The 25,625-nt window shown below is 40.7% G+C and overlaps 2 long non-coding RNA genes across 2 annotated transcripts in view; one reads left to right on the top strand and one right to left on the bottom strand.

Moving 5' to 3' along the window:
* The window catches only part of LOC147916250 (uncharacterized), a 29,185-nt gene extending 10,103 nt beyond the window's left edge, over nt 1-19,082 (bottom strand). Inside the window, exons 1-2 of the long non-coding RNA XR_015553178.1 lie at nt 18,924-19,082; nt 17,201-17,294 (exon numbers count right to left, since the gene is read on the bottom strand). This is a non-coding gene — a long non-coding RNA (uncharacterized LOC147916250). The remainder of the gene's footprint in view (nt 1-17,200; nt 17,295-18,923) is intronic.
* LOC147916249 (uncharacterized) overlaps nt 1-25,625 on the top strand; it is a 53,236-nt gene that overhangs the window by 22,064 nt on the left and 5,547 nt on the right. The window contains exons 3-4 of the long non-coding RNA XR_015553177.1: nt 16,604-16,744; nt 19,978-20,063. This is a non-coding gene — a long non-coding RNA (uncharacterized LOC147916249). The remainder of the gene's footprint in view (nt 1-16,603; nt 16,745-19,977; nt 20,064-25,625) is intronic.

The following is a 25,625-nucleotide window of genomic DNA, read 5'->3' on the forward strand; positions in this document are numbered from 1 at the left end:
AGAGAAGTACAACATAGACTGAAACTTACAAGTGTGACCAGAAGGACTAATCTTAGCTTCCATAGGTTCGGTCTAACTGAAGTGTCCTTTGAGTGGGTCCTTCTCACCCAGGTCCTCACCTGCAGAGACCACTCAAAATGCTCCCTTCCTCAGAATGCTTCAAAAAATCCACTTTCCTTGGAATTTAGGCCTTACCATCTTCTTTCCTGCTTTCAAAGAATTCACAATCCAAGGGAGAGATAGAGGACTTCCCTCACCTTGTTCATGCCCTGGGATTAGCATCTGCAGAGGATGCTTGACAGTCCGATGACATATGCCTCTTGGGGAAGGGGGATCACACCCTACTCTCAGGATGGAATCTGGCCAACAATTCCTTTCCCAGTCAAGCTCATTCAGCCATGCAGCACACATGTGGAGCCCAACAATCCCATCCCAGTAGCAAGGTGCTGAGTGCAGACCCCGTCATCACCCCAGTTTCCCCCAGCATCAAGAGAGCAAGTCTGTACTCATCTCATCAAACAGCCTGGTCTCGGTGCTCATCTCTCAGGAATAATTGTTTAGTTGAAAATTCACATGCGTCTCTCAAGAACAAGCCACAATTTTCAAGTACAGGACAATCTATTCCTGTTTTAGGGTGAAGAATTTATTTAATAATTCAGGGACACACTTTACTAAAACATTCAATTCACATTGCTATGCAGTTACTTAACATTTCAGTCTTAAGTATTTATATTTGCTACATACAAGGCTTCCCTAAGGGCAGTATTTGGATACTTACCCTACATTTGCAGGACCGAAAGGGTTCTTTCCAGAACAAAGCGAAGATATGTCACAAAGACAAATTATGGTTTCTGGACCAGAACACCCAAAACTGCAAATAACCACATCATGACAGGTTTCCAACTTTAAAAAACTGACCCCTCAGTCCTTTCTGGTATAACTCATATTTGTCCTAATGAGAGCACTGGGGGAAGCCTTCATCAAGGGTGGCTCAAAGGAATCGCTCCCTTTCCATCCTCTCAGACCCTCAGTCTAGCTCTATGTTTGATGATTATTTTTGGAGTCCACATTAGTCCATATTTCACACTTTCATGCACCCAAATATTTCCTTGCTTATAGCAGGGCTGATATTCCAGATGTATGGAACTTTCTGTCTAATCCTGACAATAAGTACAGAGTATACATCAGTTCTGTATACCCCCCTAGTTATTTCTGTTCCTCTTAGCTACAGTAAAGATCCACGCATTTATGAAACATAAAGAGGTTAACTTTTCTGTAATACAGACTCTTCAAACTGTCTGATCCAGCTGCGTGTTACTGAATGACTTTTGACAGGAAGAGGGTAACTTCCAAATTGAGCATCACCTGAAAAATCTGCCCCACTGTACAGAAACAATCCATCAAGTTACTCTCTGATTTGTACAAGTGGACAATTTCCTCTGGCGGCAGCACTTTAAATTGGCTATTTAACCATTTTAAACTAATCTATCCCGGGGTGCAATCTCTTCTACTTCATGACATCAGGGAAAAACCCAAACCACGATGTTTCCCTGTATTTCTATTCCTCACTTCCTTCCTGGATTCCAAACTAGTTTTTCCAAAATTTTCTGGATGTCTTATAGGTATCTCAAACCTAAATGTCCAAAACCATGTTCACTATCTCCCCTCACAAATCGACTTCCTCTGACTCACTTATGTTAGTTAAAGGTGAGTTAAGCCATTCACTCATTTACTAAGTGTTCTAACTCATCTGAGACTCCTCTCTCTCACTACTCATGTCTACTCCATAATCAAGTCCAGGAATTTCTCCTTGCTGTCCACCTCCTGAAGCTCTTCCCTCTTCCCCATCCCACAGGTCTCCATCATGCCTCCTCGGACTATTTCAGCCAAGTGATGATTTACCACGGAGTTGGGTAAACACGCTGCCTGGGTTCAGATCTGGTCTGCCACAGTCTGTCTGGACTTGGTCAAATTCTTTTCCATCTCTAAGCCTCAGTTTACTAATCTATAAACTAGGCATAATATTCCTATGAGGATTAAATGAGACAATACATGGAAAAGTGTTCATAACCATGCACGGCACATAATAATTATTTGCCTAAAAACTCCATGAAGCCAAAGACCTTGCCTGCCTTATCTACCACTCCATCCTGGCACCAGCACAGCAGAGCGTAGGGTGTATCAAAAGTGTATCAGAGTGTACGGTGCAATAAATGAGAAAGATTTCATTGTTATTATGATACCTCTCCAATCTGCTCTCTGAGAGCCTTCCAGAATGTGGTCAATTGTATTGTTGTTCAAAGATGTTTCTGCCCATCCTTCTGGGGAGTGTTGTTCTTCCCTGCTCTGGTGTCAGGCTTGGATGTGCAAGTTGCCTTTGTAAGTGAAAAGGGGATGGGAATGTCCTGTGACATATCCAAGCAGAGGCTGTAAGGGCTGGCATGCAGTTTTCTTTCATTCTTTTTTTTTAGTTACCATTTTGTGTGCGTGTGTGTGGTGGGAACACTTAAGATCTACATTCTTAGCAAATTTCAAGTACACAATCTGGTATTATTAACTTTAGTCACTGTAATGTACATTACATCTTCAAAACTTATCCACCTTATAACCAAAAGTTTGTACCCTTTGGCCAACATCTCCCCCTTTTCTCCACCCCCCAGTCCCTGGCACCCACCAATCTACTCTCTGGTTCTATGGGTTCGACTTTTTTAGACTCTACATATAAGTGAGATCATACAGTACTTGTCTTTCTATGCCTGGCATCATGTCCTCCAGGTTCATCCATGTTGTCTCAAGTCACAAGTGGTTTTCTAACCTCTCCTTGCCTGTGCCATGAGACCTGCAATGTTCCAGGTGGAGAGTGTTCTATTAGCGGGTTCTAGAGTGAAGTCAAGTGGAACTGAGCTGGGGTCTAATTGTATCAGACACGTAGAAAGAATGAGCGAGAAATAAGCCTTCCCTGTTGTAAATCATTAAGATTCTGGGATTGTTTGTAACCCTACTTTATCCTGGCTGATCATTCAGAAACACACACATGAGTATGTTGCTCTCCATTCACTACAAAATAAGGGCATAATGTTCTTAGCATGACATACAAGGACCTTCAGAATTTGTCCACAGATCACCTCCTCAGTCTACTTCTCCTGCCAGACTGTCCTGAGACAGTCTGTGTCTAATCCACACAGAATTTTTTAACATCTCCTAAACATCAGTCTAAAGACCTGTTTTCACCTCTCTCTGAGGTCATGTCTCTCCTTGGCACTTGTACTTAAGAAAAACAGAAATATCTTTTGACTCCAGTGAGTTTAAGGCAGGATTTATAGCAGATTATTAAATGGTTTACAAAATCATTTGGAGGACTATGGGAACTAACTGTAGACTCAGCTGCCAGAGAAGCCTCCCGAAGCCATACCACAGAAGCTGGCTGATGGGGAGCCGCTGCTTGGACCACAATCACGAAACCTCTACAGCTGCCCGCTGCCAAACCACGCCACTTCTGTTACAGTTGGCACCAGCAAAACCAGGGCTCTTCATCTAATTCCATGTTCAAGTCTCATAAATGCATATGACTGGCAAAGTCCAAATTGGACCATAGTTGCAAGGTTGTCTGAGAAATGTCGTTTTTAACTTCTAGGCCCTACAATACAGGAAGGCATCCTAGAAAGAAGCTGGAATAAACACTGATTGGATCATTCCATACTTGTCCAACACACAGTTTATTAATTTCTATAGTGCTTCACCTTTGGCATGGACTGAAAGTTTGTGTCCCCCTCAAATTCATATGTTAAAGCCCTAACCACTAATGGGATGGTATTTGGAGGTAGGGCCTTTGGGAGATAATTAGATTTAGATGAGGTCCTGAGGGTGGAGCCCTCACGATAGGATTAATGTCCTTATAAGGATAGGAAGAGGCGCCCGCCAGGTGACATAGTGGTTAAGTTTCGCATGCTTTGCTTTGGCAGCCTGGGTTCAAGGGTTCAGATACCAGGCTCAGACCTACACCATTTTTCAAGGCATGCTGTGGTGGCGACCCACATACAAAGTAGAGGAAAGATTGGTACAGATGTTAGCTCAGGGCCAATCTTCCTGAAGCAAAAAGGAAGATAGGCAACAGATGTTAGCTCAGGGTGAATCTTCCTCACCAAAAAAAACACAAAACCTTCCATTAGTCTTTGGGCGGTGAACGTGGTATAATCTACACAGAAATCAAAATATAATGATATACACCTGAAATTTATATGATGTTATGAACCAGTGTTACCTCAATAAAAAAAAAGAACCTTCCTGCATCTTGTCTCATGAAGACCCCTTGAGATTTGTAGAACAAGGATCATTCTTCCCATGTCTGAGATGAGGAATCTGAGACTCATGGAAGTCATGTGGTGAAGCCAAGACCAGACTCAGTTTTCCTAGATCCTCGTCCAGTCCCCCTCCCAATATACTCGGGAGTCTGAATTTATTAATTCCCAGGCCACGAGAATTTGAAAATGGAGAGTGATAACTGCAGCTGCCGCTGTTCCACTGCGCGAGGCGGCGTTATCAGCGATGCAGGAGAGCTCTCAGAGGAAAAGCCGTCCTCCACCAGGGTGGGGGGAGCCAGCTCCAGAGAAAATAATTAATCCTTCAGTCCTCTGATTCCTATTAGGATAGCGTCTCTCTCAGTTGTTATCTTTAAATGAAGTGAAGTGGGCGTTATCAGAAAAATGGTGCTTCCTCCTATGCTTGTTGGGAAGTTGGAGGGAAGTAAAAATATTTTCCACATTGTGATTTTCACTGGAAGAGATAAGTCTTTGTGGGTCACTCCTACACCTGGTAAATCCCATTTGCTGTTATACAAATCTGACCGGAAAAGAGAATTATTGATTTTTCTGGGAAATAATGAAAAGCTATTCATGCATTTGTGCCTACATGCATTGACTGGTGGTGTGAGAACATTACTATAATACTTTAGGTGGCATTTCCAGAATATGATTCAGTCTCAGGTCAAAGAAGAAATGAATTTAAAAATTCAGGAATCTGAATATTAATTTCATAGTCTCTAAATCTAGAAATTATTGAATCCTAGAATGTTTGAGCTGGAGGAAATCTCAGAAATGATCTATCTAGTAGATTTTAACCCAATTTAGAGCAAGAAAACCCTTTCTTCAAACAAGATGTTATGGAGAACCCCCAAGAAGATAAAAACAGAACTGTTCTCAATGAAATGGGGCAAGATCGCCAAGCCTGATAAACGTGGCCACTTTTTCACAATGCTCCCATCCACCCCACATTTCCAAGGAAACCCAGGCTGCAAAAAACACTGTTCAAAAGCCACAAAGATTGTCCAGTTGAAAGCCATATAGACAGTACCAGCACTGGAATTTGAACCCAGGCTTCTGATTGCCACATTCTTCCCTTGAAAAATCCCTTGGAAAATGTCTTCTTTGGTGACTTTTGCAGATCTCCTGTTGCCTCATTCCCAAGCACTCACACCTACTTCTCTCAGCACTTAAGGGTTGGCCCCGTTTGCTAGTAGATCTGCTGGGATTCCTCTGCTCTTGTGGGTCTTATCTTCCAGGCCCAGCCACTGTGCAAGGCATTAAGGATGCATCAGTGACAAGACATTGTCCCTACCCTCAAGGGGGAAAAGAGTGCAGCAGGTTGTTAAAAGGGGAAACCTAGAGACAGCCAGAGGAATGAAAAGATCAAGACACAGATGTTAAAGCAAATTTTTATCTTGGACAACTCCTGTGACATGACTTTTGTCCTCTTCTTCTAGGGTCTGGATATTTAAAGGGACGGAGCCAGGACAAACCATCTTTTCTTTATTTTACCGCTTTCTGTCTTCTCCATCCAAGCACTGCTCCGAATCCTTCAAGGCAATTGCTCAAAAATTAGTTCCAAGGTTAAATTTTAACAGTGGCATGCGTTTGCATAAAAATTAATTGATAGAATTTTCTCAAACTAAAGTTTATCTCCCGAAGTATTTCTTAACCTTTGGCGTCTACCACTGCTTGTCTGTCACTGAGAGCTAACGGATGGCAAAATTAATGAACATATAGTAAAGGAATATTTATGCAAAACTTAGGAGCACGTGATCCTGCTCAGGTTAGCAGCTCACAGCTTTATGCTGCGTTCATCCATACAGTATAGGCTGGCATATGTTTGGCGAAGATAATTGTTAGTAATTCATATGATAACAATATCAATTTTTATGCTTATATATGCTTAGGATATCTCTGCATTGTTGCCAAGAAGCTGGTAGTAGTGGTAGTGTCTGAGAAAGATAATAGGTCTTGGAGCAAGAGGTGGGAGAGAGACTTACTTTTCATTGTATATCCCTGTTCATGTGTAGAAATTTTCACCATGTGCATCTTTTCAGTTTTCAAAGAAATTAAAATTGAAATAAATGTGCTTTAAAAATACTGATGGTGGGGTCTCACCTCACAGATCCTGATTTAACTGTTCTGGAGAGTGACCTGGCCATTGGGGTTTTTAAAAGCCCCCCGGGTAATCAGAATGTGCAGCCAAGACTAAGAACCACAGCTCTAAGCTATTATCAGAAACTCTTTTACTATCACGTGTTGATAATTATAAATTATTTAAGGTAGCTTTTTTGAACAGGAAAGGACTCCTTGAATATCAAAAACTTCCATAGTCTCTCACACCACAGTTGATGTATTTTTGGTATGTGTTGATTGAGAAAATATCAAATGTCAAAGAGCTACTATGAATTAATCTCAATAAAATTGATATACACTTGAAAAATAGCAGTATGTATATAAATATATGTGAGAAGCAATTCCAACACTCTCTGCTGGCAATTCTATATTCTTGTATCTTCTCATATAAGAGTTGTATATCTACAGGTGTAAGAGCCCCTTGCAAAATCCCTGGCTCCCTGGAAGTCCACAGTCCACAAAGTGGGAATCACTGAATTTAGAAATTGCCTCTTCTGGACAAGACTGTAGGGAGACATTTTGACCTCTTGGGCATCAGACAACAAATAGCAGGCGTTTCCATAGTGTTGACTGAGATCTGCTTGTTTTTTGTTATTATTCTGTTTAAATTCCTACCCATGTTCCAATGTCTCAATATCCTCTAGAACACAAACTCTGCCATTTACAATCTTATTTGCAAGCTTTGCCTAAATATGCACCAGGCTTTTCTCTCTCAGTAACTTTGCTGGGGCCATTTGCTTTGTTTGGAATGATAGCGGAGCAGGAACCCTCTCTCTTTCTGACTTATGCCTCCTCCATCATGATGATGTCTCTGCTCAGCTAGCTCAACTTTAGCTTTTAGTGAAAATCCCTCTTTGCACCCTTTGTTAACATTGTGAGGTAGCTAGACTTTTAGCTATTTGAAGCCAGCCTGACTTTTCTCTTGGTTCTCCTGGTTCCCTTGTGTCGGATGTCAAAGGAAAGGCACTACGAGGATTTTTCAGGGGTACTGGTTGCTTTAGGGAGCCTAGAGGACCTTTGGACTTCTTTCGTAAAGTGGCAGTATGTATATGAGACTTTCATTAGAAGCTCATTAAAGGTAGGAAAACTGCCAATCCTGAATGCTCTGTGCTATGTTACCCCAAATTTTGTGGTCATGGATTATATTTACTCCTTTTCACCTCCAAACAATGATCAAGTTTCATTCAGTCAAAATTAATCTATGCTAATCTAATGAGAACTATTCAATATATTGGATTTTTCTTAGATATATTACCACACCATGGTACTTGGCATGATTTTTACTAAGCCTTACACATTTTTCTGTCAGTTCTGAAAACGATGGATTTTTCCCTCCCTTGTGAATACCTGACTCTACCTTAAAGTTAAAAATCATTAAAGAAACAGAAAAGCATTTCACCCCTTGAACGTGCAATAAATATATAGTTCAAGTTCTACTCACTTTGCAAGCAAGCAAGATTCCAGCCATCAATCAACCTGTAGTAACTTTTATTTAATTGTATTTTAAAGGCATATGAGGTGACAGGAGTAGCTGAAAAAAGCTTTCCTCACCTAAATAGCCACATCACAGTTAACTAACAGTGCCAAAGGACTCACCAGAATTTGCTTTTAAGTCCTCAGGAAGGATGGCTTGTTCTTTCATAGATGTTCCTCTTTGGCTGTTCCCCAGTCATCCTTGTGAAATTCTATATCTTATAATGACTTTTTTCCCCCTTTCTTTCTTTATAATCTTTAAAAAATATGATCATAAAAGTAATCCATGTTTATTATAGAGCACTTCGGAAGAAAAAAGGTGTATTAAAAAATCCATAAAATCACCATTATATCCTACCATTCAGAGACAACCACTCAACATTTGGTTGCACTTCCTTTTCTCTTTTCTCTATGTAAATATGTGTGTATGTGTGTGTGTGTGTGTTTACACATATATACATACAAATTTGTAAACAAAATAGGATCATATGTGTACATAAACATTTTTGTGTTCTGCTTTATTCTCTTAAAATCTATTATTAGCATTGGTTTCTCCATTCCTCATGTCCTCTCTTCTCTGTTCTCCCACTCATTGCCCCAATTCCAGATCTCATTTCCTCTCTTCTGGTTTATGCCAGTAGCCTCCCTACTGGTAGTTCTCTCAGTCCTCACCTTCCTACCCCCTAATGTATTCTCAGTGCTGCAGTCAGAGGCATTTTCCTACAATATGGTACCAATCACATCCCTCCCCTATTTTAAACCCTTTGCCATGCTGCCTCTTTGCCCACAGGGTAAATCCAAGTTGCCCTTAGCTTCCTGCATGACCTTCACCTACTTACTCAGGACTATCTTTCAGTCATATCCAGTTGCTCACTCCCTCCATACATTCTATGCTGTTGCAGCATGTCTCAAAGTGAGGCACACAGACCCTCTGCTTTAGCAGCACAGAAGATCTTTAAAACAATGCAGAGTCTTAGGTCACACTGTAGGCACCCTGCATCAGAAACTCTAGATGTGGGTCCCAGGATTCTATATTTTTAATAAGCTCTCTAAGTAATTTTTGAATACCTACAACATGGAAACTTCTTTTCTAAGACCACCTAATAGAAAAAACTAAAATTGATTGTTTAAAGATGCTTCCCATCAATTATTTACCTCATTTGATCCTCATTGCATTGCTCTGAAGTGGTTTTGTTACTATTCTACTCATTCCACAGATAAGGAAACATACAGATGAACCAATGACGTTAAGAGATTTGTCCAATCCACACAACCAGTGAGGTCTGGAGATAACATTCAAGTCTGCTCTTTCCAAATCCAAAATCCACAAGCTTTCCACTAAACAGTACCAGCTTCCCACTTTGCTCTGTAAAGAGAGTGACTTTGTTTTATGTGTCCTTGGTAAATGTGCTTATCCTTCAAGGTTGTAGTAGACATCATAGGTGCCCTCACCATATCCCCCCAGCACTCACCTTTCCGGTACACGTGGTTGGTCAGCATTCTATTGCAAGCACCTAAGATTCTCCACGTAACTTATCTCTCTTGGCCTGAGCAAGGGGCAGACTAGAAGTGCCAGGGAGTTAGAGCCCCCAGGAGTCAATGAATCACAGATGAAGCTAGAGGTAAATACTCCAGCCTCCTCAGCTGGGGTGGGGTGAGGGGACCCTGAGATGTGTTCTACAGAGAACCCCAGAGATGTTCACAGTGACGCACTGCTTCATAAAAGCTTCCTTTTATCTCCTTCCTTCCCTTCCTTGTCTCACATCCTCATTCTCCTCCAGTGCTTCCTGGGAAACACCTGCTAAGTAAACTACCTGAACTCATATCCCTGTCTCAGGGTCTGCTTCAGGGGAACTCAATTTAAGACAAAGACCCAGCTTAACCATGGCTTTTGAATTTCAAGTGATAGAAACACAAATCACACAATGATGACAACAACAGTAAAAACTAATGAGCATGTAGCTGAGAAGTCCAGGTACAGAGCTGGCTTCTGATGGAGTCAGCTGCACACATGCAAAGGATATTAGCCTTTCCATGGTGCTCTCTCTCTGGCTCTGCCCCTCTCTTCCTGCCCTGACTTCCCTCTGATTTGTTTCTCTTCATATGGATTTATTCTCGGGAAGCAGTGCTGTGCTGAGCCATGTTGGGACCTGAAGCAAAAGAAAAAATATGCCCCCCCTTCTCCATATTTTTATACATTTTTGATGCCTAAGTTTTTTTCCAGATTTAGATTTTTAAAATATTATTGATGAGCTTGCTTCCATTAAAGTAAAATTATAATAAATTGTTTTCAGTGTAAATAAAATATTTATACTTAAAATAATATTGTGAGTTTTTATACACTGACTTTTTCAATTTTTCAGCCACTTTAATATTCTGGAAAAAAACTAACCATTGAAAAAAGATATAAAAACACGTATATAGGGGGTACATTTTTCCTTTCATCTCAAGCTTTAATATGGTTCAGTATGACATTCTTTATTTAAAATTTTGACCTTGTGTTCATCATGGAATATTTTCATCAATTTTTATTTTCAAAATGTACATTTAAAATATTACCTAAATTTATTTCCAAGTTTACTTGGTACATCCTTAAATTTTCTGCCCAAGGCGAGGGCCTCACTTGCTTCACTTTAGTCCCAAATTATGTGTCAGAAATTATGATGTGTCAGAAATCTAGATCTTTGAGAGATCTAGATTTAGATGGTCCTTTTAGAGCACTGTTGCAGAAAAAGAGAGGCATTCTTTTATTATTGCTATTGTTAAATATCATGGAGGCACTCTGACTGGCCCTGCTTAGGTTCCGTTTCCAGCCCTTCAACCAATGACTGCTGTCAAGGAGATGAAATACCATGATTTGCCAGGACATGATGTAGAAAAGATGTCATGATTGACAGTCCTACTAGAACCACATGGGATTAGGATGTAGCAGTTTGGCTAGAACTGGACAAATAAAAATCATATGTCTATTACATGAAACCTTTGCAGACCACCTCCCTCATCTGTCTTCCTGTAGAATTTTAGACACACCTAATTATCATAACCATCGCACTATATTATATTTAGTTGTTTATTCACCAATCTCCATAGATAGGTTGGTTGTGAGCTCCTGAAGAATAAGATTTGATAGGATGTGCTGAGAGCACTAAATGAGATAAAGATAATACAGTGCTTAGCAGAGTGTCTGACATACAATGTATGCTTAATAAATATGACATTCTTATTATTCTTTTCTTCCTTAATTCTTGGTTCATGGAGATTATTTGTTGAATAAACAAATTGCTGTCATACAACATGTTTTTATCTGTGCAAGTGACAAGTCCCAGGCCTAGATGATACATTTTAAAATAAGTAGGTGCTCCTTGCTCATAACTGGTTCCATGGAATCAGCCACATTCCTCTGATAGCAAGGTCTCTCCAATGGTTGTGTCCTACTGCTGGTTTGGCCACTGTCTAACATGGTTAGCAGCCCAGTCCTCTGCTCATGGGGCTGTTGTACCCTCCCTGTAAGACTCTTGCTCTCAAAGTCTCCTCCATAATATCCAGGCACCCACAACTTGAGCTCATTAGGTAAGCAAGGAGCTGGGATCTTTCCTAATCAGGATGGTAGCTGAAGCTCTTCCCATAGAGCTGGTTATTTCAACAAAAAGAATTCAATGCAGGACTCCCTCCTCTTGAGATGTAGACTTTTCTACATGAGGGCCAGGATTGCTCAAATGGTCACACCTCCTCCAGACCTCACTGTCCATCTCATCCCTTCCTTTTGAGCTCACTCTGCACTGGTTCCATTAACAGGAGTAACGACTGACACATTGCATTAAGCCAATTTTCCCAGTGGAAGTAGGCATCCCTTATCCATGGGATTGCTACCTACACATCCAGGGCTGCTAGGCAGCCCAGTGCCCTAGGCTACTCTCTTGGGGCAGAGGAAGATGACAGTTAGTCACCTCGGATTCTCCATGACAAGTCCTGCTAACCATCTTCTTTCTCAAAGGCAACTGTATTTTCTACAATTTGCCATCCCCAAGGAACTCCCTTGAGTTGTCTTGGATGTACAGTGAGTGAGGATATTTAAAAAATTAATTGTATTTCTATATGCTAGCAGCCAACAATCAGAAATTGAATTTAAGAAAATAATCCCATTTATAATAACATAGAAAAATACGGAATCCTTAGGGATAACTCTGACAAAAGTTGGGTAAGACCAATACACTGAAAACTAAACATTGCTAAGAGAAAGTAAAGAAAATCTAAATACGTGGAGATGTGTAGTGTATTTATGGATTGGAAGACTCATTATCGTTGAGAAGTCAGTTCTCACCAAATTGGTCTATAGATTCAACATAATCCTTTAAAAACTCCAGCAGGCTTATTTGCAGAAATTTAAAAGCTGATTCTAAAATTCATATTGAAATGCAAAGGAACTAGAATGGCCAAAAGAACTTTGCAAAAGAGAACAAAGTTAGAGAACTCAAACTTTCTGACTACCGGAGTTATTACAAAGCTACAGTAATCGACAGAGTGTGTGATATTGGCATCACAATAGACAAACTGATCAATGGAACAAAATAGAGAGTAAAGAAATAGACCTATACACATACGATCAATTGATTTTCAATAAAGGTGCAAAGACAGTTCAGTGGAGAAAAGATATTCTGTCAACCAACGGTGCTAGAACAATTACATATCCATATGCAAAAAGTAAAATATGAACTTCCATGCATATCTCACACTATATACAAAAATTTAACTTAAAATAGATCACAGACCAAAATGTAAAATCTAAAACTATGAAATTTATAGACGAAAACATAGGCGGTAATCTTTGTGACTTTGAATTAAACAGTTCTTGGATATACCACTAAAAGAACAATCCATAAAATGAAAAATGATAAGTTGGACTTCATCAAAATTAAAAGTGTCCACTCTTTGGAGGATTTCATTAAGAAATGAACAGGCAAATCTCTGTGGGTGAAAATATTTGAATTTGAAAAGCATATATCTAATAAAGGACTTGTATGCAGATACACACATATAAATAAACATGGATATATCTCAACATAATTACCCTGAGTGAAAGAAGCTAGATTAAAAAAAGAATACATACTTGGGATTCCAATTATAGACATTTCTAGAAAACGCGTACTAATCTATAGTACTGAAAGCAGAACCATCGTTATCTGGGGTTGGGGTTGGGATTCCAATTATATACATTTCTAGAAAATGCATACTAATCTATAGTACTGAAAGCAGAAGTGTCGTTATCTGGGGTTGGGGGGTGGGGTGGAGGAGAAGGAATGGAAGGAGGGAGGGAAGGATTAAAGTGTGCATAAGGAAGCTTTTGGGGTAATAGTTATGTTCATTAACTTGATTGTGGTAATGGTTTCATGAGTGTATACATGTGCCAGACATTGTATTGACTTCAAATATGTGCAGTTTATTTTATGTCAATTTAACCTCAACAAGACTGTTTAAAACAAATAAAAAAACATGCACAGTATCCATCTCAGGATATTATAAAGCAGACTTCTCTCTGCTCTTTAAAGGTTTTGATATATTATGCATATTATTAGCATGCCAATTAGTTCATTTAGTGCATCCCCCTTCTGTTTATAGGAGGACTCAACATAAGCTACCTGTGCTATTCTTGAATTTGTGCCCCAGGAAATCTCAGAGAGGGGACGGACTCAAAATTGGGGATCACTGTTGTTTCTTACTTAAATCAAAAGAAAAGCCACAGTCTCCTCCCCATATCCAAATTCTGCTGCTGCTTCCTTTCCTCAGAAGTAGAGTGCTTTTCACTTTTTCTTCAAATTATTTTAAAATCTATTCAATTCATTAGTTCTCATGACCTCGAGAGAGGTCTAAAGCAGTGCCCCTCAAGTGTGGTCCACAAATGTTTACCGATCCACAACAAAATAAGTACAAAAATTGAGAATAAGAGTATAGAAACTGTTACAGCAATTTTAAAGAGTAATTTTACATCTAGTGAATCTAATAAAATATTGGGGCTTTATTTTGTATGCCTTTTTATTTTATTTTTCTCTTTTTTTCCAAGTAATAAATTATTTTAATGAGAAATATATGGCTTTCCATTTTGCAAATAGTTAAACTGAATATTGGCATAGAAAAATATTTATTACTCCAAAATAAAAAGATCACCGCTTTTTTAAATTTCCTTTTTACATATAAACTTTCTGTAGTCTGTCTGGGAAGAATATATTAACTAACACAGTAAGGAGTAATTTCACTACAATATAAAGGGTCAAGTGTGCTGGGTCTGGCATCAGCCTACTGGCGTTTCATTTCTGCCTCTCCCACTTGCTAACTGTGATTTTTTGGAAATTCCCTACCCAGTGCCTTTTTATTAACAGTTCAATAATACCTATACAGTAATAATCGTCAAACCCACCTTATTGGGTTTCTGTGAGTATATGAACATTACTTAGAAAAGGACCTGACACATTGTAGTTGCTCAATAAAGGTGTTATCAGTTAATATTTTTTTTGAACAATTAGTTGCATCAAGAGGGCAATAAAATACCCAGATTCCCTTATATTAAAATGTTCCAATTATTTATGAGTATTAATTAGAAAATAACTTCTTGAGAGCAGAGACTGTATCATGTCAATCTTTGCAACCCTCGTATCCTCACTAGAGTCTGGCATGTAATCGGCACTCCATAAAGATGCGTGGCACGCTCCCGTGAGACAGGCACGGCTGGCCCTTCCTGCCATCCAATCTTGCCTTTCAAATCCTTGCCTCAGAGACCCTGTCAGGGACCACCCAGTTAAATGCCACCATGTTCCCCTATCACTCTCTGACCCATTACCTGGTTTCTTTTCCTCACATCTCTTATCACTACCCAAATTGTCTTTTTCTTTATTGATTTACTTATTTACTATTTTTTTTCTTGCCACTAGAATATAAGGTCAGGCACTCAGGAAACTTGTTTGTATTTTTATTTGCTATTTCATCACATCAGTGCCCAGAAGAGTGTTAGGCACACATCACTTTCTGTTCATTTTTTTATTGTATTTTAAGGACGAATCAATTCACAACCAATTGAAAATTAAAAAAACAAAACAAAAGGTAAGATGCAAAACCGGTCCTTTACCACAGGTAGTTTGAGAGACACTGGTTCAATGGGGCTTATTTACCATTTCCACACATGTATAAACAGAGCCATAGGGACGGTGAGTGACTTGCCCCAAGGCTACAAGCGGTTATATGATAGGACCGGCATAAAACCCAGGTCCCTGGGTGCTGGCCCCCTGTTCTCTGCTCTCCTCGTGCTGCGGAGTCCCTTACCTCTACCAGGGTAATACATGGAGCTTCTTAGATTGTACGGGTGTGTGAGTTGTTAAACTTTTTGATCGCAGGTGACCAACCACGTGCCCTTCCTTTGAATGTTTCCCCAGACCAGTGCAACAGCTGACACCCCCAAAGTTGTGCTGAAACAGTGGGGTTCTAGTCCTGACTCTTAAGCACGGCCAGGATTTTCATTAGTACTGGATTTGCCTTGCTAAGTAAACATGCTTATTTGGTTTTAATATATTAGGCTTTGCTATTCAGAACTAGATTAAACTGTCAATCATCTCCCCCATTTTTCATATTGTTTCCTCTGGGCAGGGGCATGTGCGATGTTACATGTCTCGCCAACAAAACAACCCTCTGGATTGAAATCTGTTCAGGACATATAGCAGGATGTCAAATTAATTGTACTGAAATAATGAGTTAGCACCAAATGCTAATTAAATATTGATGAAAGTCATACTTTCAATTATCTTCATTATGGCCCCATGTTTTATGTAGGCATTAAATGCTTGCAGTGCGGGTGCGTCTGGTAATTAGCTGTGCACTATTAAAAAAAAGCCCAGCTATTGCCCTCCGTATTGAAAGGACTTAAAAACCAATTGGACAATGGAAACTCTGAGAAGAGGCAGTACTTTTTTTCTAAAAATGTTTCCAATTCTATGAATTCTGTACTTCCTGTTTGTAGTATTGGATACTCCTTTTTTTCCTACTGGGTGGATTTGAAGTCAGAAGGACCTTTGAAGTTGCTGCCGAGCTCTGCTGAGTCACGGCTTTTTCCTCTTGTAAACACCTGCGCTGCCTTGTCCCCTTTCCCCGCCTGTAGGCAAAATGGCTGCCTCTGGCAAATATTACCCCTGTTACCATTTACTGGGTTGTGATTAAGATGGTTCTCAGAACATAGTCCCTGACCCACATGTGTTCGAATCACCTGGGTTACTATTAAATGTGCAGATTCCCTGGCCCCCATGGGTGACCCAACAAACGAGGAGGAGGCCAGGGATCGGGACGATGAAGTTTGACAACCGATATATAACTCAGCATTTTCAGTCCTGACTATATAGTGGAATAGGCCTGGGGCCTTTTAAAATATATTGACTTAGTTGGTCTTAAGTAGGGCTTCAGCACACATGAGTATGTGTGGACACACGAGCACACACAGACACACAGACATCTTATGTGATTCTAAAGTGTTAGGGTGGGGAACCAGTGTAACGGGTCCTTAAACAGCGTGTATGCTTTGTCGTTCTTTCTGCTTGGAAGGTTCTTCTCTTTTCTGTGCTTGAAAATTCCTCTCTCCATGCATTGTTAGTGATGCACTTTTTTTTGAAATGTGAACATACTCCTGTGCTGGTCATTTGCCTGTTTGTTTTCAGATCCACTCCTTTTAATATAAAACATGCTCGGGGGAGAATCAGGTGGCGCTGGGACAGCTATTCATGGAGCCACAGAAGCAGTACAGACTTGGAGTCTGGAAGCCCTGGGCACATCTGGTGAATCCTGACGCCACCATTTAAGTGAGTTATTTAATTTCTCTGAGCCTCAGTTTTCTCATCTGTAAAATGGAGGTAATAAACTCTACTTCCTAGGTTGTTGTGAACACCGAATGAAGTAATGTACAAGCATGTTAACAGGGTGGTTGATCTGCAGCAAATGTGTAATGAAAGGAGGCTGCTATCGGAACCACTTGTAACATGTGAAAGGGCCTGGCAGCGATTTCTAGGAAATGCTCCATAAGTGTCATTTAAAAAAATTAATTGGATTCTGCAGCTTTTCTATATTCATTCACTGAGTTGAAGTAGAAATAGAAGAAAAAGAGAGCATTAGAGAGAGTTAGTTCTGCTGATGAAGGCCTCTGGCGTCTGGCATAGCCTAAAGCGGTCTGCACTATAGAACATGGCTCCTGTTACTCCCTGACTCACAACGCCCTGGTGGCTTCCATCTTACTTTTGAATAAAAGCCAACGTCCTCACCTTGCAGTCTAGCCCTGGCCACTTCTTTAGCATCAACTCCTACCACGCTCCCGTCGCTCGCTGGGTTCCAGTCACTCAGGTCTTCATGCTGCTCCTGGAACAAGCCAAGCAAATGCACCTCAGGGTCTTTAAGATTTTGCATCTCCTCTGCCTGGACCCCTCTCCCCATCTCCATTTGTGCGGTTGGCTTCCTCACTTCACTCAGGTCTATGCTTAAATGTCACCTCCCCAGAGAGACTTCCTCGGCCCCTCTACATAAAGCAGCATCAAATCTCTGCATCATTGCCTCTCCTCACCCCACTCTAGTCATCCTCCGAGTGTTTAGCTAAGGTACTGTCTGCTTATTTTATTATCTGCCTACCCTTTTAGAAAGCAAACTCCATGCAAACAGGGACTTTTCAAGTGGATTCAATTGTGTGTCTAGAAGAATGCTTGACATGTGTCGAATGAATTAATGAATGAAGCCCAGAGGTGAGAAGGGAAAGGGCTCTGACGTTGCTGAGCATTTACTCTGTTGGGCCATGCGCCAGGCTTCATAATCACTTTTCAGGATGGTAATGTGCTCACCATTGCACACATGGGCTCAAGATTCACAGCCAATAAGTAGCTGCCACTGCAAAGTCACAGTGTCCAAAATCACAATGATGATCTTCTCCGTCAGCCTGCCTTGCTTCCAGCGAATTCTCTCTCAATGAAAGGCAGCAGCATCTTCCCAGTTGCTCAAATTAAAAACCTAGGAGTCTTATGGGTGCATGCCCCTCCCTCATTGCCTATATCCAATCCATCACGAAGTCTTATTAATTTTGCCTCTGAAATATTTCTCTCTCCATCTTTATTGTTAACAGTGTAATCCAAGGAATCGCTATTTTTAAATTGGATTTTGCAATAGCTTCTTACCTAGTTGACTCCCTTTTTCCATGCTTGATCCTCTAACAATCCATTCTCTTCACAGACACCTGAGTACTCATTACAAAATGCAGGCTTGATTATGCCCTGCCCTCCCTCCCTTGCTTGAATATTTCAATGATTTCCTATTGTCCGTAGCGAAACACCAAGGTCCTAAATTTGGCCCACAGGTTTGGTACCATCTTGTCCTTGCCTCCTTTCCACCAGTTTTCATTCTGCTCACTGTGTACTGGCCACTCTGGCCTTCTGCCACATTTCTAAATACTCCAGGCACCTTCCCAGCCCAACCTGCACACTCTCATCGCCCTCCTGTCTTGTTGCCCAGCCGTGATCAGTTGATTTCTTACCCTTTGGGTTTCAGTCCAATTATATTTTGAAAATGTCTCCTGATCCCACAGACGAGGGAGTGATGTGAACTGTGATAGCACAGTACTTTCTCCATCGGGGAGGTTACCACAGTTGTAATCAAGGAGTTGTGAAATCATGCTTGTCTTTCCTGCTAGGTTAGAAACTCTTGGAGGTAGCATTCTATGCATCTATCTTATGGCTATTTTTCCATCACTTAGTGCAGAGTTACATATAGATGGCAATGCATAAATATTATTAAATTAATGAATGTGACCCCACTTTGAATGGTGGACCCGATGGGGTTAGATCCTGGCTTTGAATCTAAGGCTGTCTGACTGCTGCACACACCAATGTTCTTTCCAAAGGTGCCCAGGCCAAAGCCGACCAGGGGGCCAGAGAGAAGTGAAGCACTAGAGGTTCTGGCAGCCTGGAAAGTTCTGCCTGAAAGCAGAGGCTGGGAAGCACCTACCTGTAGGAGCCAGTCTCCATCCAGGTACTCACACCTCATCACCAGGCTCCAATACTGGTGTAGATTCTCACTGTTGGAGTTTACCTCTTTTTTTTCACTTCTCTCAACTTGTGAAGCTGGCATGGAATATCACCTTTTGGGAGGCATGCTGCCTCATTTGGAGCTGTTAAGATAAGGGAAGCGAAAGCTTAATTGATGGAGAGTGACAAGATAGGTGCTGTTGGTTTATCTGAAGATGAGATGTGTGAGAGGAAATTGGACTTGTGGTGACAGTAGCAGCTAAAACAGGGCCAGGCTGCTAAAGAGCAGCTAAAATTCCCTCACTCGTCCATTCATTTAAGTATTGATAGAGCTCCTACTACATACTAGGCACTGATCTAGCACAAAATATACAACAATGACAAAGAAAAAAACAGCTGGCACTGTGCTCATGGATATTATATTTTAGTGTGAGATAGACAATAAACAAATAATAATTAAATATATAATGACAGTAGGTGATGAGAAGCATTTTGAAGAAAATTAGTGTAAGGTAAGGGAATAATAGACATAATTCCTTGGTTACAACTGTGGTAACCTCCCCAATGGAGAAACCACTATTCTGGAAGGATGGAAGTGGGGCTAAATTATTTCAGACGAGTTGTCAGAGAAGGCCTCTTGGAGGAGGTGACACTTAAGCAAAGATCTAATGAGGTAGGCTGTATGAACACAGAGAGAAAGTTTCAATCAGAGTAAGTGACATAAGAAAAAGTTTGGTTCATACTTTAGTTTGGGGAGGCTAAACACCATCTACTCCCACCATGGAACCTCAATGGTCTAATGCAAAAGAAGCTTATTTCTTGCTCACAGCAGAGGCTAGAGTGGGTTTAGCGATGCGCTTCCACATATTATTTCGGGGATCCAGGATCCTTCCTTCTGGAGACTCTACCACCCTCTAGGGTCCTGAGTCCTCTGCATCCCATTGGCAGATGAGGGAAACAGATCAGGTGGGAGGTTTGTAAGGGCCAGGTCTGGAAATGGGATGTATCACTCATTTTCTTATTCCACTGGCCAGAACTCAGTCACATGCCACCTCTAACAGCAAAGGAGCCCGGGAATGCAACCTAGCTGTGTGTCCAGGAGGAGGAGTTTCCAGCTTTGGTAAGTAGCTATCCGATATTTCTTCAGCATATATAAAGAATATACAGAAGGTAGAATGACTGTTGAGGGAATAGAAGATGAAACTTGAGAGGCAGGCAAGTGCTGGGGCAGGTAAGGCCTGCAGGTCATAGTAAGGATTTTGTATTATTGTCCTGAGTATATTGGGATGCTACTAGAGGATTTTAAGTAAGGAAATGATATGCTTGGATTTCATTTCAAAAAGAACTTGAAAGCTCTTTGGAGATTATAAAGTAGCAGACAAGAAATGCTATGGTAATAATTCACGGGAGAGAGAATGATGGCTGGGAGTGGGCTTGGCTGTGGTGAAATGCTAAAAAATGGTCTGATTGAGTATATTTTTGAAGGAAAAGCAAACAGGAGTTACTGTTAAATTGGTGTAGAGAGTGAAAGAAAGAGGAATCAATGAAGTTTGCTAAATTTTTTGTTTGAGAAACTAGGTAATGGGTTGTGCCATTTAATGAGATGGGGAAGACAGGAGAGGGGGACAGAAACGAAAAATTCTCTTCTAGACATTATGTTTATCATGTCTATTGAACAGCCAAGCAGAGAAATTAAGTGGGCAGTTGGAGATGGGAAGCTCAGGGTGGGAAGAAAAGAGAGATTGGGGCTGGAGACGTAAAATTTGAAGTTACCAGGGTGTTGGTATCTGAAACCAAGAGACTATATGAGATCACCTAGTACCAGTAGAGGAGAGAAGAATTTTGAGGATCATACTCAGGAATATTCCAATATTTAAAGCTCAGAAATAAAAAGGCTATAAGAGGTTATTAGATCAAACACCTCATTTTTTCAATGAAGAAACTAAGGCTCAACTGATTAAGTTGTTCACTCAAGATCACATAATTTGTGCTGGCAGAATTCGACTACATTCCAGATCTTTGGGCTACTTTTGGGCTTCTTCATCTATCCTATAATCAAAATAATAATTCCCATGGTGAAAGATAAGAGAGGGTAATCAATAAGATGAAAGAAAAATGGAGGGAAACAAACTGTGCTGGATAACCATATCATAGCCATCATATCTGCTCTTCATCCTTCTAATAAGTACAGAACACATTCTTTGTAAAGGATGGGGTATTAGATGACTTTCCACTGTGAAGGGATTGGAGAGTACTGAACAGTACCCAATACTGCAGGAATATTACAGAAACACATTTCAGATTAATTGAGGGAAAGTATGATGAGCTCTTAAAGAAAAGGAAAGGACATCATCCATTGTCCTTATATCATGAAGTGGAAGTTAATCTGGTTTTGCCCTTGTCTGAGAGCTCTAGATTTGAGGTGTGGTTGTGATGAAGGAAGGTAAGGCAGGCCAGACACATCACGGAAGTGATGGGAGTGGCAGAAAAAGGTAGTATAGTCTCAACGGACAGATCCTATTTAACCAAACTGGGAAGAGGTCAAATTTGGAGACTGAAAAATAACTATAGATGCTGTGAAGATAGATGGTACCGACAGGCAAATATCCAGAATAATAAATAAAGTGCACATAGTGAAGAGAAAGATGAGCCTCGCCAAGGAGGAGAGGGAGAATAACCCCATCTATCTGTGTCTCCACTTACCACGATGGTGAGACCAGCCAATGTCAAATGGTGATTTTCTAACTCCATTATCCCTTCTAGATTTAGTAATTGACAATCTATTGAAGGGTGGAAGTTCCCTTCTCCTCTACTTACTTATTCATTTATATCAGCATGTACTCATGGCTTCTTGTTTTACTCAAGGGATTATAATATGTTACAATCATTATTTATTTTTATACTCAGATTGTCCTGGGCTTCACCTCTTTAAACTGATTTTTGTGCCTTTTTGATGTCTCCATCATTCTTGAGCATTTCATTACTTTTTGGCACAAAAAGTTTTAGTCTCATTATGTATTTTTCTTGCCCTAGTCCTGGAGAGAGCCATTTCTTCAAGAAGCCTTGGTTCCTTTTAGTGGAGAATGATATTAAGAAATCAAGATCTGGCCTTCAGAGTGTTGTTGCTTCTAGAGCCTGTCATAAGGCAGCACTAGGAAATCTATGTATAGATGCACACATATACACCTACATCAGTCTATTTACCTATGTACTCCACCTATCTATCTATTACAGGCCAGTTCAGTCCAGTCCAGCACTATAAAGTTATTAGCATTCCCATTTCCTTAATTGTAACTCCCTTATCTGACAATGAAAAACCTGGCTCCTATTATTCTCAGTGTATTTATTTATTTGCTCAATCTCCTGACCACACCAGCTAAAAATTTGACCCTGGACACATTGGTCCCTCCCATCACACCTGCAGCTGCTAAAAGCTTGGATCCAATGAAGGGGAAGGCACTTCTCTGCCTCTTTCCACCACTCAGTCCCCAGAACACTTAGCTTGAGCTCAGAGCTGCAGGGTTCCATCAGCTTCTGGCTCTCTCCTATGTCCTGAAGTCTCTCCCATACTTTCATTAAATAACAAACAAACACACCAACAAAAACAGTTCTGTCTCTTACATCACAGTTTTTGGCCCTTACATTTTGTCATAGAGACTCAAATCTAGTTTACTGGCTGAATGGGGAGTGATGTCCTTCTGCTCCTAGTTTCTTAGCTCTCCCCTCAGGCCTTTCTCATCTACCCCCCACTCTTCTAACATTCAAATTTCCCCTTCTCCAGCTGAGCCCTGTGGTACTCTAGAGAGAAACTCTCTGCTCCGGAGCTGTGCCGGCCATAAGCGACCACACTAGAACCAGGGTGAATGAAACAACACAGCTGAGGGGATTGGTGGATCATCCATGGATCATACTATGAAGGTGGTTAGCTTCCAGGTCTCTTTAATTTAAAACACAATTCTGGTATGTCCTGCACTTCAGACAGTGCTAAGTAGTGGGGTTACAGGATTTAATAACAATAATAATAATAATAATAATAATGATAAACAGTCCCTGTCAGATAATTCACCCGCCTAGTTTAAGAGACAGACAAATGGACAAATGATTGCAATGCATAATATTTCTTGGGATGCCAGAAGCTTGATAGAAACAGAACAAATAAGAACTGGCAGAAATGGATGAGGAAATGCTTTCAAGACAAGATCATGAGCATTGGAAGGGGAGTAGAGTTAGCCAGGCTGAGTATACAATAGAAACAAAGGCATGGAGGTGACAGAGAACTTGACACTTGGTGGGGGGGGGGGCTTGTGTTAATTAGCAAGAATGTCAAGAAACCAGCACAGTCATACAATGAGGGTCTGTTGTACGGTACAAATTGGTACAATCTTCCTGGAGAACAATTTGTATTTCAACGGTCTTGGCCTTTGACCCGTTAATTCTACTATTACGAATTTATCCTAAAGAAATAATCATAGAGGTAGAGAAATACTTATGTACAAAAAAATGTTGATCTCAGTATTATTTATAATGGCTATTTATAATAGTTAACGAAAGTGCATATAATGATGGTAAAGATGAACCTTGGCAAAGGAAGAAAGGGAAAATAATCGTTGAAATAATATTTCAAAACATTGGAAATAACTTCTTTGTCTAACTAATAAAATTCAGGTGGCATATTCATGGGATTAGTGGGATGGAACATCACGCCATAGTGACTGTGAAGACTGTAAGGGTAATGTTTCAGCACATGATTACATGAGGTGGGGAACTGTTCACAGTTTATTATTGTAGTATGCAGTAGGCTGCTTTCCAGGCCTCTAGGGCTCTGCTTCTTCTGCCATAGTAGCCTGATCTTCCACTGAGGAAGTCAGACCTTCCCGGAGTGCAGCAGCCATGCAATCTGAGGAGAATGGAACCCACCTCCCAATGGTCAGCTCCAGCGGGGGGCTTTCATGGGTGTAAGCCCATCAGCTTACCCACTCTGTCACTAGGGAGGGGCACCTCCCCTAAGTGGGGCCATGATAGTTAAACTAAGGGCTTCTGTTGAATGATTCAAAGAGAAGTCTTCTCTCGAGTCCCTTCTGGGTAGAGTAGAAGAGAGGTACGAAGTCTGAAACTGAAATGGCTATTTTTTTGCTGCTACAAACAATGAAGTGGGCCTGAGAATGAAGCCAATCCATGTGAAGGGAAGAGGTGACAGAAGGGCAGAGAAAGGGAGCTGAATTCCTGAAAAAGCTCTACTTTTGGAATTTCCTATTATATGAATTAAGAAATGTCTTTGATGGATTAAGCCAGTCTGATTTGGAATTTTCATGACTTACATATGAAAACACGTTACCTGACACAATTAAATGAAAATAGCAGTAAATGAAACTGCAAATATATATAGTTAATTTGCTATTTTTGTATATAATGTATTCTTCAAAATGTTGTTAAAAGCCAAATAATGGGGGGAGATGACAACTGAACTAAGGTAGGAAAGTTTCATGTGAGTTAATGAAGGAAAGTGCAGACAAAGGAGTGTGTGGACAGATTTAGGGACATGTGAAAGACCTCTGGTAGGAAGGAGTGGTGAACATAAGGAAGTAAAATCCAACCAGTGTGGCTGAAAGGGCGTGAATGGCAGGAGGGTGGGACCGAGCGGGCTGGGGAAAGTTGAGAGGGTCAGATCAGGCACACTTTATCTTTCAAGTCATAAGGAAATGTGTCTTAATTCTAAGAGCATATGGCAAGTCAGTAAAGGTTTTAAAGGGTGTTTGGGGAGCAAAGAGTGGGTAGGTATGGAGAGAGGATCAGATTTACATTTTGAAATAGAAAGATTACTCCCTCTGTACAGTGGAGAATAAATTTAAGGGGAGAGTCAAGAGGGAATGAGGCAGACACTTAGGGCCCATGTCAGTGCACACGGCAGTGGGTGATGGTTGTACCACAGCATAGTTAGTGGACAAGGAGAAGTATGTATGATTTGAGAGTAAAATCAATGAGACATTCCAGTGGACGGGATATGGGGAGGTGAAAGAGACTCCTCAGTCTGGGATCTACAATATTTAGAACTTACTATCAATAATTAGAGAGAAAAGATATGAAACGTGAAACTGTATGGCAGGATATGTTAACAAAATTAACACTTGTTGACCTGAAACAAATAGATAGCCAGTTATCTCTCCAGCAAAAATGGTTTTGTTTCCAATCAGCAAAGAATTGTGATTCTCGGGGTATGCAACCATGGTGATGGTGATCCCTATGCAACTCCCTGAGCCGCACGGGAGGAGAAATTCTTTTACAGAGGGGAAGAGGAAGTTGGGAGGGCTTTGGTAAAGTCAGAGTCCATTGGAGGAATTGAGAGTTCCATTTATAGTGGCTCTTCATTGGCTGAGTTGTGACAGTTTCTCATTGGCTGAGCTTCTTGCCAGTCAAGAAGAGGAAGTCTTTCTTCTTCCTGTTGGTCTCTGCTATGACATAGGGTGTGAGAGCTCCCCCTTTTGGCCTCCCAACTCCAATTTAATGACGTTTCTGTTTATTAATTTCCACATAGACTGCACTGAAGCTGGAGTAATGTAGGAGCTGGAAGGGTGTATAGGCCGTAACCACCAGAGGAGACTTCAGGGAGCAGAAGGGCCCTGAAGGAATGGGAGAATTTGGACAGGGGATGGAGTTATGTGATTAAAATACTGTAGTGGACGTT

Source organism: Ceratotherium simum, chromosome 9 (genome assembly GCF_057802395.1).
Source record: "Ceratotherium simum simum isolate JZ-2026a chromosome 9, ASM5780239v1, whole genome shotgun sequence".
Lineage (NCBI taxonomy): Eukaryota > Metazoa > Chordata > Mammalia > Perissodactyla > Rhinocerotidae > Ceratotherium > Ceratotherium simum.